The following is an 18,766-nucleotide window of genomic DNA, read 5'->3' on the forward strand; positions in this document are numbered from 1 at the left end:
GTACTTGACAGTATTTGACACCATGACGGGAGGTAGCTTTCTCCATGCATTCGACAAACTCAACTCTCGGATTGCACAGGGTATAGCGTGATTGACCTCTCCCAATCACTCGTTTGCAGTCACCCACTGACCCGTGCCATCATTCTTTACACCACTTGAAGCATCGCTTGGCACTGGTTACAGAAATGTATGGCTGATGAGAAACTATTTGACCCGTATTTTTATCTCTCTACGCATAGTCGTTGTGGTAACTGGACTGCTGGTAGCATTTTGGAACTCACGGGTTTCTTCCGCCGATTTCGTGCAATTCCTTACAACCACCTCCCACAACAGTTTGCGGTCCCTGACCTCCACTACATGAGGTCTGGCTGGTTTTGGTGTAGCTGCAACTGTTACTTCTCATTTCCACCTAGTAGTAAGCACCAGTCGACTTAGACAATTTTAGCCTGACAGACCCATTCTACTATTACTGCTTCTCTGCTGACAGCACAGTACTTCCCGCCTCCTCTTATATGGGTGGGCCCACCTCTGGTAACATTTGGTGGTGAATTCCTCATTACATAGGGGTGTCCCCATACTTTGATCCTTAGGCACGTCTTGGCCGTCAATGGAGGCGACCTCGCAGTAGAGATCCACAAACCACGCATACGCATCTGTTACCAGCTTCACCGTATGCATAGTAGAGTGCGAGGAAAAGTTTAAAACTCTAGGTCGCGTAAACTGGCGACCGTGTATTAAATTGCATGTGACTGCTGTTGTAAGCTACTTACGCTCTTAACTAATTAGTGAGTAGTGCTAAATAAAGTAGTAATTTAACATAACGTTATGGAAGGATTTGGATCCTTAAGCTAGGTTGTAGCGTCTACCCATAAAAAGTCATTCAATGTAAACTGAGTTCCAGAAAAGTGCAAATCAGGAATTAATGCGTGGAATAAAGGGAAATCGTGTCAAAAACCGCATATGTTTTTCCAGTTCAGGTCAAATATATCGTCGCAACTCTATAGCATTTCACTACTCTACAGGTTGCTTCAGGCACGGTTTTTTCCATAGCTTACAAAGTAATAAGAAGCAATTTAAATCAGAATTTTTATCAGGTTTAGTTACGGAGCTTCAAGCTTAACAATTTAGTGGGTTGCTGCAACACGATGTACACAGTCGGCTTTGTTCAAATTGATGTTCCAGTGCCGGAATGTTCATCTGAATGAGGTGTTCAAAGGAGGGCCCGTTTCCTCTAATGCCCAACTCAGTGCACCTTCTAAGCGAGATGTAAGGTTGCTGGTATCATGGAGAAACAAGAATCGTAGATGGTCTGTTTGTTGTTTGATGTCATCTGGATTTGTGGGTTCAGTGGCATAAAAACAATGCTTCAGATATCACGACAAAGAAATCTGTTACTCTTTAATCGCGTGACCGTGCTTGCCATTCCAGAGGACCACGATGTCATAACCATCTTACATAAAATGTATTGTTCACTTCTCGCAGAACATCGCACGAAGAGTGCGCTGAGTAATCACTGTGCTGCAGGCCCGTACGCCCTCTAAGTTTAGACTGGCATTTTCAAAGCGAGAATATAAACCGACAGCCTGGTACATCTCACACATCAATAATACCTGTGAAGCAGTATGGACTGCTGATTTCTTGTGAGAGAATTCCACACCACGCACTGATCCACCGCCGGCCGAGGTGGCCGAGAGGTTCTAGGCGCTACAGTCTGGAACCGCGCGACCGCTACGGTCGCAGGTTCGAATCCTGCCTCGGGCATGGATGTGTGTGATGTCCTTAGTTATGTTTAAGGAGTTCTAAGTTCTAGGGGACTGTTGACCTCAGAAGTTAAGTCCCATAGCGCTCATAACCATTTGAACCAGTTTGAAATCCACCTCCTTTGACGATCGACATGATGTACCGACATAAGACTTTCTGTGGCCCAGTAATGCGTATTACAATGATTTACTGCACCATAATCTGTTGTAGAGGCCGGAGTTGTGGCCTTTTTTGGTGGTAGACAGGTAACGGTTATGCGTATGTCAGCAAGTAATGCAGCCTCCTTCTCCAGAACATGGGTTGAGAGTGGGGGTGGTGACTGGAACCGAGCGGTGGACCGCGGGTAAGACATCCACGGTTTAATTAGACTTTTATTGATGTTAGGTACAGATGTGTGATTGCCACTAGACGAGAGTTCATTGAGCTCGGGATGACTCTGTGGGTTGCAGAGCTCTGTGAGACCTCGTCCCCAGATGTAGCAGGGCATCGGCGTGCATAAGCTGCGTCACCAGTTGCAGTCTTAAGAGGGCCGAAGCTGGCGGAGACCGTACACCTATATCCGGAAGATATAGCGGGACATCGGCGTGCATAAGCTGCGTCACCAAATGCAGTCTTAAGAGGGCCGAAGCTGGCAGAGACCGTACACCTGGCCGATGTATGACACTATTCCAGGCAGCTGCCCCACCTCGAGCCGCTCACTGCAGCACGGGATACGATGACACTCAAAACCGTAGCTCCCAGCATGATGGATACTGAAAGCGGGTGCCCGAACTGGGCAATGATCAGTATCGATGGAAGTCTTCAGGAACTGGTGCACAGTGACAGAGGGACTGAGTCGTCCCCAGCCCGGTCTCGGACATACGTCGCACTACAGAGGTGGCTGCCACCCCGAAGGAGACCCAGAGGTCGAAATTCGCAAAGTCGCTCCGTAAGTCCCCAGCACTTCCTTTCGCTAGCCCGACTGGATACTTCAGCTGGGTCTGCACAAGTGTCCACCTCGAAGTATGAATCTGAGAAAAATGGATATATCCGAGAATTAGGGGCTGGTTTGAGGGTGGGGTGTATTTATGGGAGCCTGCTGGCCAGTAATTCCCAACAGCAGAAGCCAAGTTCCGGAAGAGACATCAGGCCGTAGTAGCTGGATGTCGCCAGTGAATGGCGATGACTTCCTTCGTTCTGCTCTTCTTGTTTAGTAGGCTGCTAACGGAACCTAGCTGGAGTCGTAGTATTGCACAACTTTACTTCAGAGACGCTGGCTAACTTCTTTCGCTTTATCATCTTCCTGAATAAGATACCTTCTACTCTGAATACGTCTTCTTTCTTCATAGTGTGCGGTCACCACAATGACGACACCTCTCTCCATTTTTTTAAAAATTTCAGCATAGAACATGCTACCTATGTCCTCAATTATGTGATGGACGTGTTCATCTACAGTTTTTACCATCTACGGTTCCATCTTGTACCATGGAAACTATTCCATGATGTCTTAATAGATTTCATGCCATCCTGTCCCTTCGTTTTGTCAGTGTTTTCATACATATCCCTTTTCTCGTTGATTCTGCGGTGAACCTCCTCATTCCTTGCCTTGTCAGTCCACTGAATTTTCAGCATTCTTCTGTAGCACCACATCGCAAATGCTTCGATTCTCTTCAGTTTCAGTTTTCCCACAGTCCATGTCTCTATGTCACAAAATGTTGGGCTCCAAACGTAAGTTCTCAGAATTTTGTGCCTCAAAGTAAAGCCTATGTTTGATTCTAATAAACTTCTCCTGGCCAGGAAGTCTCTTTTCGCCAGTACTAGTCAGCTTTTTATGTCCTCCTTGCTACGTCTGTCGTGTATTATTTTACTGCCTAGGTAGCAGAATTCCGTAACTTCATGTACGGGGTGGGGAAAGCAAAAGTGGCTCTGACGAGTAGATAGGATATGTAGCAGCATTTTAGGAGGAGGAAAAGACCCACAGTTACTTCCAACAGGATGGAATAACTGCCCGTACAGCCAGTCGAACCTTGGAGCACATTTACAGAATCTTCACGCCTGACAAGGCTGTTAGCAGAGGTCAGTCTGGTCGCGGCTGTAGCTGGCCATCAAGGTCACCTTATCTGTCAATGTGCAATTACTTTCTGCGGGGAGACCTCACGTCTAAAGCGTATCGCAACAACTCTCATAGTCTTAAAGAACTGCAGCACAACATATCGGATGAGAACAATCCCACCAGTCCAAGGCTCAAAAGTGCCAAGAAATGAATGGTAGTCACTTTCAACATCTGCTATAGTCAGGTTAGTACTGTATTTCCTTTCAACTGCTGTGTTTCTTTGCACCCTGGAACTCTGTTCTCTGGGCCACTTTTATTTGCGCGGCCCTGTCCTTCGGCATCACCAATCGTGATGTTAAGGTTCTCGCTGTCATTCCTTTCTTCTTTCTTCGATTTACTCTTAATCCATACTCTGTACTCATTAGACAATTCATTCCAGTCAACGGGTACTATAACACTTCTTCACTTTCCCTGACGATACCATTGTCATCAGCGAATCTTATCATTGATATCCTTTCACCTAGAATTTTAATTCCATAATAGAACCATTCTTTTATTTCTGACATTGCTTCTTAGATGTTAAGATTGTACAGCAGTGGTGAAAGACTACACCTCTTTCTTTTTAGTTCGGATACTTCGTTCTTGGTCTTCCAGTCTTATTGTTCGTTCTTGGTTCGTGTAGATATTGTATATTACATGCCTTTCCCTATAGGTTATCCCCATATTTCTCAGAATTTGAAACATCTTCCACGATTTCACATGGTCGAACGCTTTCTCGATGTCGTCAAATCGGATGAATGTGACTTAATTTTTCGTTAGTCTTTCTGCCATGATCAACTGCAACCAACGTCAGAACTGCCTCTCTGAAGCCTTTTCCTTTGCTAAAGCCAAACTGATCTAACACAGCCTAATTTTCTTTTCCATCCTACTGTATAGTATTCTGGTCAACACCTTGGATGTGCAAGCTGTTAAGTTGAGTGTGAGATAATTCTCCCAAGTGTCGGCTCTTGCAATCTTCTAAATTATGTGGATGATGGTTTTCCGAGTGTCTGATCATATATCGCCAGACTCATACACAGTACACACCAACACGCAGAGCCGCTTTGTTGCCACCACCTTCAACTATTTTAGGAATTCTGATGGAATGGCATCTATCCCTTCTACCTTATTTGATCTTAAGTCCTCCATAGCTCTTTCAAACTCTGATTCTTCCCTGTCGACTCCTGTTTCTTCGTCTATCACGTCTTCAGGAAAATCCTCCTCATCGTAGAGGTCTTCAGTGTGCTCTTTCCACTTATCCGCTCTATCCTCTACATTTAACAGCGGCATTGCCGTTGCGCTCTTAATGTTACCACCCTTGATTTTAATTTCTCCGAAGATTGTCCTGAGTCTTTTATATGCTGAGTCCGTCCTTCCGACAATAATTTCTTTTTCGATTTCTTTGCATTTTTCACGCAGCCATTTCGCCTTACCGTCCCTCCATTTCTTATCTATTTCATTCCTACATCTAGATCTACATGATTATTGTGTAATTCACAATTAAGTGCCTGGCAGAGAGTTCATCGAACCACCTTTAAACTACATCTCTACCGTTCCACTTTCGAAGAACAGGCCGGGAAACGAACACTTACATCTTTCCGTGCGAGCTCTGATTTCTCTAATTTTTTATGATGATCGTCTTTCCCTATGTAGATGGGCGTCAACAAAATATTTTCGCAATCTGATGAGAAAGTTGGGGATTGAAATTTCGTGAGAAGATACTGCTGCAACTAAAAACGCCTTTGTCTTCGTGTGTTATATCTGTGGCATGCTCTCCCCTATTTCTGATAATGCAAAACGAGCTACTTTGAACTTTGTCGATGTCGTCTGGCAACCCTATCTTATGTGGATCCCACACCACACAGCAATGCTCTAGAAGAGGGCGGACTGGCGTGGTGTAAGCAGTACATATTTTTAGACCTGTTACATTTTCGAAGTGTTCTGCCAGTAAATCGTAGTCTTTGGTTTGGTTGCCGCACAACGTTATCAATGAGATCGTTCCAAATTTATTCGTAACTGTAATCCCTAAATATTTAGATTTAGTTCAGCTTACAGCCTTTAGATGAGCGTGATTTACCGTGTAACTGAAATTTAGGGGATTCTTTTTAATGCTCACGTGAATGACTTAACACTTTTCATGACATAGAGTAAATTGCCATTTTTTGCAGCATACAGATACCGTGTCTAAATCATTCCTAAATGCCTTGTGTCTCTGTATTCCTGAATTTCCCTGAACATTTATGTACTGTCTTCTTTACTCAATTAACTGAAGCATCTCTTCTGTTATCCATGGCTTCTTTTGGCTTACCTTCTTTGTACTTACGTTTTTCTTTCCAACTTCTGTAATTGCCCTTTTTAGTGATGTCCATTTCACTTCTGCTGAACTACCTACTGAAATATTAACTATCGCAGCTTCTATAGCCTCAGAGAACTTCAAGTGTATCTCTTTTCTCCTTTGGACGAAGTTTTCCAGCATTGGCACCGGGCATTTGAGTGTTCCAGACTAGGGCGTGGTGAAACATTGTGAACGTCGGTTCATCTGGGAACATAACACTTTGTAAGCCGGTCACAATGAAAACATTAAAGGTCTCTCCGCAGAAAGTAACTGTCCGATTTAAATCGTTTCCATGTAACTCCTGTGAAATCTCTCCCGTGCAGTTCCTGTGTCAGTGACAGGTGGCACGGGTGAAACTTGCGATCATGTTCTATTTGCCACATTGATATAAGGCTAAAACCAGTGCCTGCAACAAATTCTCGTAAGGTGATACGAAGATCGTTGTGCATCTCATTTAAAACAATCGCTTTCATTTCTTACTTATCATTGGTATTCGTCTTTTTCCCCCACGCCTTCACAAACTACTTGATTCTCGAAATCGCTGTCTAGCATGTAGGTACGTAATGGTTTGTCGAGCTTTTCGACTGTGATATCTCCTTAAGGAAGTCATGGCTACACTGTTGGTGTATTTTTGGCATTCGTTAGATATGAGTACCATACTTATCCGACGTCAGTCAAAGCTTTGCACATGTCAGTGTAAGGATACATTCTACGAGGGTTGTCCAGAAAGTAAGTTCCGATCGGTCGCGAAATGGAAATCACAGTGGAAACCCGATGAAGCTTTGCACAGATGTGTTGGGTCGTGTCTCTAGTATGACTGTCGATGGCATCAAGACGCTCTTTTCAGTTGTGAGCGCACTGTGAGCCAGTAAAAGTGCCTAGAATAACGATGTCTTCTGCCAAGTAGGAGGGCCCGCGGAGAGGCTGCGCCTTAATGAATGCAGCCCACCTAACACAACTGCCACGCATTTCCTCGTTCATGGCAATTCTCAGCCGCACTCTGCAGGGGCAGTGAAGACGCTCCTGCAGCCTTTCCGAAGGGAAGTGTTCGATCACCCACAACACAGCCCTAATTGGCTTGTCATGAGTATCATCTCTGTTCACATGAAACGCTGGCTACGAACACTTGGGCGCAGGCTATGCGCTGTAGACCAGCGTAGAGAACTATCGGAAAGCACAGGCGGCTGCCTTCTATGACGATGGTGTTGGAAATTTGGTGTAACGTTCCGACAAATGTCTAAGTCAGAGAGGCGACTATGTAGAGAAGTATCTGGAAAGTGTAGCTAACTCTTGCAAACAAAATGTTTCTGATTTTCACTGTGTTTTCCATTTAGGGACCGATCGGAACTTACTTTCTGGACAACCCTCGTATAATGAAACTTCGCCCCGTCGTATAGAAGGCGCACTGAGTTGCGAATTCAAGGAAATGCGAAGTCGTTTGAAAGCGTCACTTAGATGAGTACCCCGCTACCAGAACACACACCTGAACGCAGCCAGTTATGTACAGCATATTGTATACATCCATAAGACCTTGAACGTTTCTAGCTTCCTAATTAAGATAAGTAGATATTTTGTTTAAATTTTTTGTACAAAGCTTATTTGAATACATCGTCTACAAGGTAGTTAAAAATTTCTATTTAAAACATTGTAACTCTCTGGAATAATATTTATAACTCCGCATGAGGAGTAAGGTTTCTTGCGTTTACCGATCTAAATAAACATTCTATTCAGTTACAGAGAAAAGCACCTCAGCTAGACTCCCCCCTCCCCCCATCCCTTCCCATTCCATCGTAAATTTTTCAGGCTTCATACACATAGACATGGACTGTTAGAGGCTTAGCGGTGGTCTAGCGGTTCTAGGCGCTCAGTCCGGAACCGCGCGACTGCTACGGTCCCAGGTTAGAATCCTGCCTCGGGCATGGATGTGTGTGATGTCCTTAGGTTGGTTAGGTTTAAGTAGTTCTAAGTTCTAGGGGACTGATGTCCATAGATGTTAAGTCCCGTAGTTCTCAGAGCCAATTGAACCATGTGTTAGAGGCTTAGGCACTCTTTCTGTGGAAGACGTTTTTAGTCACTCGTCTGTACAAGCGTTCGTAATGACTGAGTAGTATAATTTCTTTTTAAATTGGCCATGCACTTTAGCATGAAATAAATATTTAGGCTCTGAAAATGTGATTAACAGTCGGCGACGTCGGTGATATCACATCGGCAATGTACTGGCGCTGGTGGAATTTTTCCCTCAAACGTAACTCATAGCCAATCAGTTGATCCCCCTTTGTTGAACAGAAAATTAGAAAACAAGATTCAAATTCAAATATAAGTTAAACAACATTATAACAAAAAAATTAACTTTACCTACAGTTGATAAGAGGTCGTCCGTTAACTACATGTATTTTTTTTTTATTTGCTACCCTTCCTCCCGCGACCCGCCCATGATCAGTTATGATGGAATGTTAGTGGGTCCCATTCACGCACCCTCACGTGAAGTTTACTCTACAATATCTAAATAATTTAATTTATTTGATATGTTCATGGTTTTACTTCATATCACTAAAAATATCTGTTAGGTTGCTTGGAATTGATGTTGTAAAACAAAGTGCGATTTCTGTGGGCATGTTCTGCCATATGGCAACTTTACGGAGAGTTCATTCAGTTAAACTCGTTATAGTGCACTTTAAGCGTAGTTATCATTTTAAGCTCTAATTTCACAGAAAATGTGTAGCACATAGATTTAGAAAATCCATTGAATAATGTTTTTAACACGTGAGTAAAAACGCTTTATTTTAAACATTCCAACCCCGAGTAGCATTCGGATGGACAGACAGAGACAGACAGATAAAAATGCTCCGCATAATAGTCTTAACCGTTTTGACGGATCACTAAAAAACTGTCCTTTAATTGATATATCATATACATTACATATCACTGACCCTCTTTTTACTTTGCAAATGAAAGATATCATTGTCTGTATCTTCCTTTGAACCGTATGATTACGTTACAAGCTCTTGATTTATACGATCACTACGAGAATTCTTGTCGGTGAACTTAAGCTTAACTTCCTTCCACAAACAATACACTTGTCGTTGGTGCGTTCGTCTCGATTTTCGGGATACGCATTTTAAAGGTGTTTATACAAATTCATCAGAGAATCACTGGCATGCACATGTGTTAAGTATTCAGTTTAGAAAGGCTATAAAGAATGTGGGCACTTTAATACTGTGTTTGCTCGGCAGTAACTAAAAAAAACATAATGTAAACCATAATAATAATGACATGTATTTTTCCAATTAAAAAAATTGACATGAGATTTTCATTGTTCTTCACCCTCCTCCCCCCCCCCCCCTCACTCCCTAATCCTAGTGACGGTTGGTGAGATTTGCCGGATCTCTCCCCTCGTTCTAGGCTCACGTAATTGATGTACGTCCCCTAACACAGCAAGGGTAGCAGTGCCAGCCAAAGGTTTTCTGGAACACTACTCGCTACAATGCCTCTGGTCCCTAAAGGCGGCGGCTCCCTCATCCTGTAAAGTATCGTCTTCTCCGAAAGGCAGAAGTTCTTCTTCTATTAATCCCGAGAGAAGAAGTTACCTCTTAAGCCAGTTTCGCCGTCCACAGAATTCTCCCCCTGCCGCTACTACCGTCCAGATAGTCCACAAGTCCGAAGAAGTTAGCCGCCCCACTTCGAACAGCAGTTGCATCCCTCGTCACAGATTCGCCGCTTACCAATCAGCAAGGTACAGAGCTCGACCCACATGGTAGGTTTTTATGGAATTAGCGCAGTACAACCAAGAAAGAGGTATGATGAATGTAATGCCGTCACACTATATGAGGGTATGGTCTTAATAAAGAACACGAAAAACAGAAAAGTCGGTAGAATTGATGAAATGCCGATGCAGTGATTGAAATTTGGAGGAAAAGAATCACATATGACCCTCTCCAATCATAATGGAGCATGAAATATTCGGAAAGTAAAACAAAGAAAATGGCTGTAACTAGAAAGTTTTTTAACAGCGAAAATATCTATGTATAATGAAAGCCTCCTTAGTTTGGACGTACAAAAGATGGAACTAAGATATCTTTTTCGCGAATGATTTAGTGATACTAGTGGACAGTGAAATCACAGTAATCAAACGGATGTACCCTCAAAGAAGGATTTGAAAAAGCTGATCTGCAAATCTCTTTTGGAAAAATCAGTTCCAAAGCTCTAAATTTAACTTATACAAATGAAAGAGGAAGTACAAGCGTACTATATGGTCAGACACTAAGTATCTCGGTGATATCGTAGAAACCTATGGTCTAGAAAAGGTAGCACAAAGAGGTCGATTACAGAAGTTCAGGAGAGAGTGTGGTAGAACACATGACAAGAGTGCATGTCCACGCATACAAAAGTTAGAATTACGATACGGTGATCAAACTTGAAGCTCTGTACGTGAGCGAAACTTTAACTCTCGACACAAAAGGAGATATGGGAAACATCTTGAAGGAAGATTGAAGGGTCATGGACAAGATTCTTGGCCAGGATGAAACGGAGGACAGACGAAGGCTAATGTCCCGCAAACCAAGAGAGAACTTATCAAACTTGGTATTAGATATTACATAAATAAGATTACAGTTTTATGGGCACGTTCAGAGTCTCCGAACAATGAGGTTAGCGTAGAACATTATGACATACATCGGGAAATTAAAGATTATATCACGGATCCAAAAAGTTCACAAGACCTTGAGAAAGCCCACGTGTTAGACTGGAACCTGTTCAGTCAGAATGTGAACCGTTAGGTAATACAGCCAAAGAATGAAGAGGCAATGGGAGATCAGAAGATTAAAATAAGAATCTAACCGATCTGTATGGCTGAACATGGTCCTTACACAGATAACAATAATAATAATACTAATAACAAACGGATAACACACTTCATATGTCTGTGCATCATATTTCACAAACTATAAAAAATCAAATGGAATATCAAAAAAGAAGTTTGGAGAACACGTAAGGAAATAAAATTTCAGAATCGCATATCAAAACTGGCTATTCTAAATCGATGTGATTCTTAGACAAAATGTTTAAATCGGAATGAATAGCACTCAAATCAGACATACGTATTTAGTGGTATTAATTTGAGGACACAATGAGAAATGGAAAATTTAAGTAAGTAATGACGTACAGAATAAATGGCATCGACGTACCAACGTAAGCAGCACCGGCACAGTATTAAGATACCAGAGAATGTGCTACCACGTACAGTACTTCAGTTTCAATTCGGAGGGAGGAGCGATCCTGGGTAATTATATTGTGGATGGGTTGAACAGAATGTGTAGTCGTAGAACAGGAACTTTCTCAATGCTACTAACAGGCGAAAATATCGATGTTATTCTGAATGGCCACTTGACGACGAACGGAGGCTTGAAATGAATAGAAACTAATTAAACAGATAAAATAACGGCTTGGTATAATTTGTATAAATTTTGTTAATGGTACCGGAAATCGAATTTTTTGTTCCATTTTTCATGATGTTCATTGTGCGTTGATTACGACGATATTATTTGTAGACTGTTGTCACACCTGAAGGTGGTAGTTAATACATCGAAAGCAGTAATGTGAATATTTATAGTTATTAGTGACGATCACGATTTAATAAATTATTGTCTGAGCATTCCAAATGACAATATGTCAACTACAAAAATTAGTAGTGGCCAAGCTATTACAGAGCAAGGAGTTCACAGCCAAACTATAAAAGCTTTTACTGCTGCATAGATCCCAACGTGTTCGCATTGCGAACAGTAAGTGACCATGTATTCATCAGCAACCACAACACGGAAGTTCCTGCTCGTACCCGCAAACTGGCAGGATGCAAATTTACATCTTGATGGGCAAATTCAGTGGTGTTTAAGCTGTACCAGAAGAAATCACAAGAGATCGAAGATCGCATTTGTTTTCCATTTTCTCGAAACAGCTCGAAGTAAAGAAAATGGGATCGCCGGATACAGGAGAATGATAAATTCGCTGCTAAAGGCGCGATGATTAGGGAGTCAAACGTCTAATTTCCCAGACGATTCTAACTTGATTGGGTCCTTGACATTCCCCGCTCGTAATGAAGTCTTTAGTGCTAATGGGAGACTGATTTATGACATAGGGATTATAAAACTCAAATGGCCTTACCGTGCAGAGTTTGGGCTGCAGCAGGAGCTCCGAGCGTGTGATGGGCACCCTCACCCTCCGGAAATGAAGGCCGGAATCTCCCTCCGTGTGGGAGGGGCGCGTTATCTCCCTTCACACAGGAAATCGAAGCTCTGCAAGTGGAGTGCACGACTTAAAAGCGAGCCAGTTACAGTCAAAAAATACTGAAACCCATATAAAAGCACATTTGGATTAAGGTCGCAGCGAGCTTACATATCTGTCTTGGACTTTCTATCGTCGCCCAATGGAGGTCATTTCAATAGCACATTTCCCTGCTGTATACGAATAAATAATTAACCTTTGATCATGACGCTGACCTAAAACAAAACTGCAAAATCCATCCAGAGACGGATAGAAGTTGATGCCTTTGGCGCTACATTTACGAGAGTCATTCAATACGTATGCAATACTTTTTTTTATCAGCCAATTTCAGTTGAAAATGTGGAAGTTTTTGTGGAACATTGTGGAATATTCCCGCTTCTACGTCTAGAGTATTCATACGAGATAGCAGAATGTCTACAGAGACGCGCGCAGTGAACAAAATCACGGTGAGTTGGTGGGTTATGTGTCTGTCATCAACACAAACAAGGTCGCTCAAACCTGTCTGATCTCCCACGTTGCTGCCGGTCGCACATTCTTACAGTGCTGGAAGGTGCGGACACTCTCATTCGAGGTGGTCGACGGATCACAATCAAAGACGTCGCTACTCAGCTGTACGTCTCTGATGATAGACCTAACTCACTCATCCACTAGTTGACATACTCAAAGTTGTATGCTCGCTGGTTTCCTCACCGTCCAAAGAAAGACCATAACGAGAAAGGAAGGACCATCTCTGCGGAATTGCTTGCGCGTTACGAGGCTCGTCCGTGACTATTTTTTCTCGAATATCTTCGCAGGCGATGAAACGTGTGTTGACCTCTTCGAATCGGAAACAAAACGGCAATCCATGGCGTAGCGCTGCACCACCACTCTTCCGAAGAAAAAGTTCAAAACCGCCCCCTCAGCCGGTGAAGTAAAGGCGACCATCTTTTAGGACTCTGAAGAGGTTATTTTGTTTGATGTCCTCCCTCATGGGGAACGATCAACTCTGAAGTGTATTGTGCTACCCTCAGGTAATTGAAGAAACGACTTCAGCGTGACTTCTGCATAACAAAGTAAGGCCTCACACAAGTCTGCGCATCCAAGAGGAGCTCAGAAAACCACACTGGACTGTTCTTCCTCTTCCAACCTACAACACTCATCTAGCACCTTCCGACTTCCATCTGTCTGGCTCAATGACGGAAGCATTCCGCGGGAAGCAGTACATGATTAATGGATAAATGATGACTAACTGAAAACCTCAACTGCTGACAGGTGTTGTTGATATACCTCGATGTGGACATCTAAAAATGTGTGCCCCGACCGGGACTCGAACCCGGGATCTCCTGCTTACATGGCAGACGCTCTATCCATCTGAGCCACCAAGGACACAGATGAATGAGTGGTTGGGCAAATGTCTATAAGGTACAATACATGTCTAGAATTGTGGACAGTTGGGAATGTGAGTCTCACGGGAAGCGAGCAAGGGATAAGTCCCTGCAGTTGCGCTATTCATCTGTGTCCTCGGTGGTTCAGATGGATAGAGCGTCTGCCATGTAAGCAGGAGATCCCGGGTTCGAGTCCCGGTCGGGGCACACATTTTCAGCTGTCCACATCGAGGTATATCAACAACACCTGTCAGCAGCTGAGGTTTTCAGTTAGTCATCATATATTCCAGGGAAAAGCTGCACGGTCATCAACAGTAACTGTTCTTTCGAGAACAAGTTACTGTCTTCGTATATTAATGGATAAGTTGTTGATGCAGCAAGACATTGGCTCCGACGTCGACAAGTAGAGTAGTACCATGCGGACATAGAAGCACTTCCAGTAAGGTGTCGTAAGGCCGTCACATTGAACGGAGATTATGTTGAAAAAGTAGGGTTTTGCAGCCAAAACAGTAGGAACGAAATGGGATACAATTTTGGAAAAGACCATGTACCAGCGTAAAAAGGAGACTTTAAGCATTTACTAGATTACGCTAGAGGATACTGAGAAAACCAGCCCACAGAAATAGGTATTGCTTTACTTAGTGAGTACCCCTCCTATTTGCTAATAAAATTCAATAAGGAACTTATAAATTTGAAGAAAATCGCAAAAACCATCATCAGAAGCTGTGAAAAACGAATTAACAGATTGAACTGAATGGGTTTCTCATGAAAGCAAACAGACGTTTGGTGAAATAAGTGACAATGTAAAGAAAGCGCAACAACAAATTAATTATGTATAGCATCTGTGCCGGCCGCTGTGGCCGAGTGGTTCTCGGCGCTTCAGTCAAGAACCACGCTGCTGTTACGGTCGCAGGTTCGAAACCTGCCTCGGGCATGGATGTGTGTGTGATGTCCTTAGATTAGTTAGGTTTAAGTAGTTTTAAGCCTAGGGGACTGATGACCTCAGATGTTATGACTTCAGATGTTAAGTCCCATAGTGCTTAGAGCCATTTGAACCATATAGTGTCTGTGTAAACGTAATTCTCTGTAAAATAATTAACAATAGAAAGAAGTGAAAAACATAGGGTACTTATGTGTGTGTAATCTCCAGTGAAAAAGAAGGTTTTGAAATATTCAAGCATTGTGTTGCTTATCACTGTCGAGGTGAAACTCAGTGATAATGTGGTCGTGCAAAATGAGGAGATATAGTGTTTCGTATAAAGCGACAGTGATTTGAGCGCGACTTTTAGTTTCTGGAATCTACATAATAATACAAACAGGAAAAGAAAAAAAAGTCAAGCAGTAAAACAAGACGTCAGTGATGTTCAATGGCATCATAATTTTCTGATTACACATGGTCTGAGTAAAATCATGCAGGTAAGAGTAGACTTTACAGTAAATGCAAAGGGTAGGTAAATTTTAGTACGAATTCAGTAACATTACAAGCAGATGAGAGGAATGTTGTTGCACGATTTCTAGAAACAAAGGAATTGACATTGGAGGGGAAGAAAGCAATGTCTGTGCATTGCTGCTGGAAGCAAGAGAACATCGAGGGCTATAATGGATATGATGATGAAATGGTTTGAAGATGATTTACTTTGCTGTCTGAGAAATAATGCTTGGAAGACGTTATGGACTACATTTTGCGATCAAAACGTAAAAATTTGTATTTTTAACTTTATCTGAAGTATAGAAATTGGTGATGATCTTTCAACTGTGCCAAATGTATGAAATTTATTGACAATTGCGGAATCTTTTTGACATTAACTGTGTTAGGTACGAAGATATTACTTATTGGTGACACTAGAAAATTTGTTTCAGGCCGGGACTCGAACCCGGATTTTTCGCTTGTCACCGAAAAATATACATGTTTGGAGTTGCTAAAACCAGAATCTAAATGCTTTCATGAGCAACGTAATTTTGCTGAAATTTTTGTTTTTCGTCCTCAGTTTCAAATAACTTTTAAAGAAATTCGATTCTGATTGCTACCTGGGAGTATCAGTAAATGGGATTCCCTGTTATTTCAACATTTCAGAGAGAAAAGAGTGGTGTTTGTAAATTTTTTATTCCAAGATCTGTAAAGAAAATAAACATGTATTTGCCTTTACTTTACAGCTTATAAGGTTATTATTTGCAGTCTTAGGCGACATTGTATTTGCAGAAAAAACGATTAAGCGACATACGCTTTGACTAATGAGGTAGTATTACAGACAATACACAACACAAAGTTCTTATGAGAGTAAAAGAAATGCTTAGACAGCAGAAGGACACAACAGAAGTGCCTTCTCAAAGGTATGACTAAAATTGATGAGATCGACAGAACAGAATACTCACCATGACGACGATCCATTGAAAAATTTGCAGACTTATTGGTGCCAGTGCCGAGAGTAAATAAGAATCTGATGTCCGCATCCTCAGTTTTTTAAAGAAACTTCATATTTTTGATAACAAAATTTCATTTTTGTAAACATTTAGTAATTTTTTTGTAACTTTACATACTTGATAAGTGAAAATCTCTTATGCAATATTCTGAAAGTACAAGTTTTGATCATTTTTTGTAGTTTGAATTTTAAATAATACTGGACTGTTTTGTACAATTCTTATAATTTTGTACATAAAATATAAGAATCAAATGGGATGTATGGCGCAGTAATATGTAATCCAATAGTAAGATTAAATACTGAATGCCCGAGTATTTGCCCTGTGCAAGAGCCAGCTAGTGATATGCAGGATGCGCAGCTCTGCACCTATCGAGTCGCTATAATACGAGCTGTTATCTAACTTTTGTCCATTTCAGTACTTTGTTTGTAATAAAAATTTTCACAGCGTTTTCAAATAACAATAGTAGATCACCATGTCAATTTCAAATTGATAACTTTAATAATTGCTAGGTCCCAGAAATTTAGTTAAAACGTAAATGTTCAGTATTATAACTTATAATTGCTAAGATCCAGAAATTTAGTTAAAATGCGAAATGTTCGGTATTGCATATAGAATAGCTTCCTTACAGACTGATATTACATTGTATACGTATCATAGAAGGAATCTAGATAATCCGCTTAACATTACATAGTCAGGACAGAGTATTTAATAACAAAAATAAGAGGTACGCTGTAAGAAATATTTTCGGAATATTCTTTTTGACTTCGAACTGTTTTTGGTTAATAGTGTACTGTTTCATGAAGGCAGAGTGTGTGGCGAACTGAATGAGGCAGGAATGTGAGGAAATTTTCAAATGGCTCTGAGCACTATGGGACTTAACTTCTGAGGTCATCAGTCCCCTAGAACTTAGAATTAGTTAAATCTACCTAACCTAAGGACATCACACACATCCATGCCCGAGGCAGGATTCGAACGTCGCGCGGTTCCAGACTGTAGCGCCTAGAATCGCTCGGCCACTCCGGCCGGCGGAATGTGAGGAACGCATCTTGAATTTGTAAATGATTAAGCATGTATATGCCTGTACCAAAAGTGGTGTAGCGATGAAGTGAATGTCGTACACTGTACGAAAGGCATGACAGAACAGATTATGTACAGATGATCTCTCAATTTTACAATAAATAATTATAGCAGTAGAGAAAGAGATGCACATAGCCTTTGTAGATTTAGCAGACGCTTGTGAGACGCTCCCTAGAGCAAACCTGTGGGAAGCACTGAAACGTATAGATATGGTTGACCATCTTTTACACATGAATACTCTCAAATATACAGAGATAATAAGGTACAGATTTAAAAAGGATTAAAATTATCAGAACCCCTGGAAGTGGCTCTCCGAAGATGGAAAACAGATATGAACAAAAGGGCACACGTTAACGCAGCAGCCTATGACGTTTTGAGGCAAGATCACATGGACGAAATAATGGAGCATGCGGTGTGCACAAGGAGGATGCACTGAATAGAGAGATTTGGCAGGAGATAACAGAAATACAGCAAAATGTTGTTGGTAACTAATATTTTTATTTATTAATCACGTAATAATAACAACAACAACAGTAATAATAATAATAATCATCATCATCATGTGTCTCGAAAAAGTAAATATTTACTGCAGTCCTTTAGACAAGTACATATATCATTATTTTAAGTCTGTGATTGTATTTTGGCATAACTGATTGGTCGAGTAGGTGAAGTACATACTTATACCAGCTGGTCGAGTAGGTGAAGTACCTACTTATACCAGCTGAACGCTCATTGGCCGCAGTGTACTTCAGCCAACCAGAGAAGAGAGCAGACCCGCGTTCGGCACCCCTGTGACTTGGCTGAGCATGTCAGAGTATCGACGAGTCAGGAGCTAGTGCTCGTAGAGTAAAGTTATGTCTCCAATGACTCGGTGGTATCATCAATAATGCATGTTGTCAAGGAACAGTATGATAGAGGACAGTATGAAGCGGACAGGAGTGCTAATATCATATTTGGATGATTTTTCTGAGACTTCCTTGCTATATATCGTAACAGCGCGTGAGTGCGTGACGTATTACGCAGGCTCAGTTAAGGGACACTAGCTTGCCGCTAAGTGAGGAACTTGTAACATGCACTTGTATACGTTGCAGGTCTGTGAAGCCTTGGGAATATTTATGGAGCTGCTTCGTCACTACACGTGACGAGACTAATAAACAAAGTAGGTGGGGTACGATCGCTTGATAAGGAATTCCTAAATTAAATGGATGGTTGATTCCAATCTACGATCACAAGAATCAGTCATTTCCCGAATTTTTCAGAGGACTTAGGGCTTAACTGTATAAACGGCCCGTCCCCTTGACTGTTCACCATCCGAGCTCACAACGTACCGTAAGTGTGTCAGTAATCTTCTTTTTTATTCTAAGGGCAGGAGGAAGGACTAGGGACGAATAAAAGAGATGCTACAGTTGAATCCAAAACCCGTATATCAAACTCAGACAACTGGGAAAAGCGGAGGCAGCC

General features: G+C 41.8%; 2 non-coding genes across 2 annotated transcripts; one reads left to right on the forward strand and one right to left on the reverse strand.

Moving 5' to 3' along the window:
- Positions 1 to 13,734: 13,734 nt before the first annotated feature.
- Trnat-ugu (transfer RNA threonine (anticodon UGU)) lies at positions 13,735 to 13,808 on the reverse strand. Its single transcript has one exon. It is a non-coding gene; the product is annotated as a tRNA-Thr (tRNA).
- A 132-nt stretch (positions 13,809 to 13,940) lies between these two features.
- On the forward strand, positions 13,941 to 14,014 carry Trnat-ugu (transfer RNA threonine (anticodon UGU)). Its single transcript has one exon. It is a non-coding gene; the product is annotated as a tRNA-Thr (tRNA).
- The last annotated feature ends 4,752 nt before the right edge of the window (positions 14,015 to 18,766 follow it).

Source organism: Schistocerca cancellata, chromosome 7 (assembly GCF_023864275.1).
Source record: "Schistocerca cancellata isolate TAMUIC-IGC-003103 chromosome 7, iqSchCanc2.1, whole genome shotgun sequence".
Classification (NCBI taxonomy): Eukaryota; Metazoa; Arthropoda; class Insecta; order Orthoptera; family Acrididae; genus Schistocerca; species Schistocerca cancellata.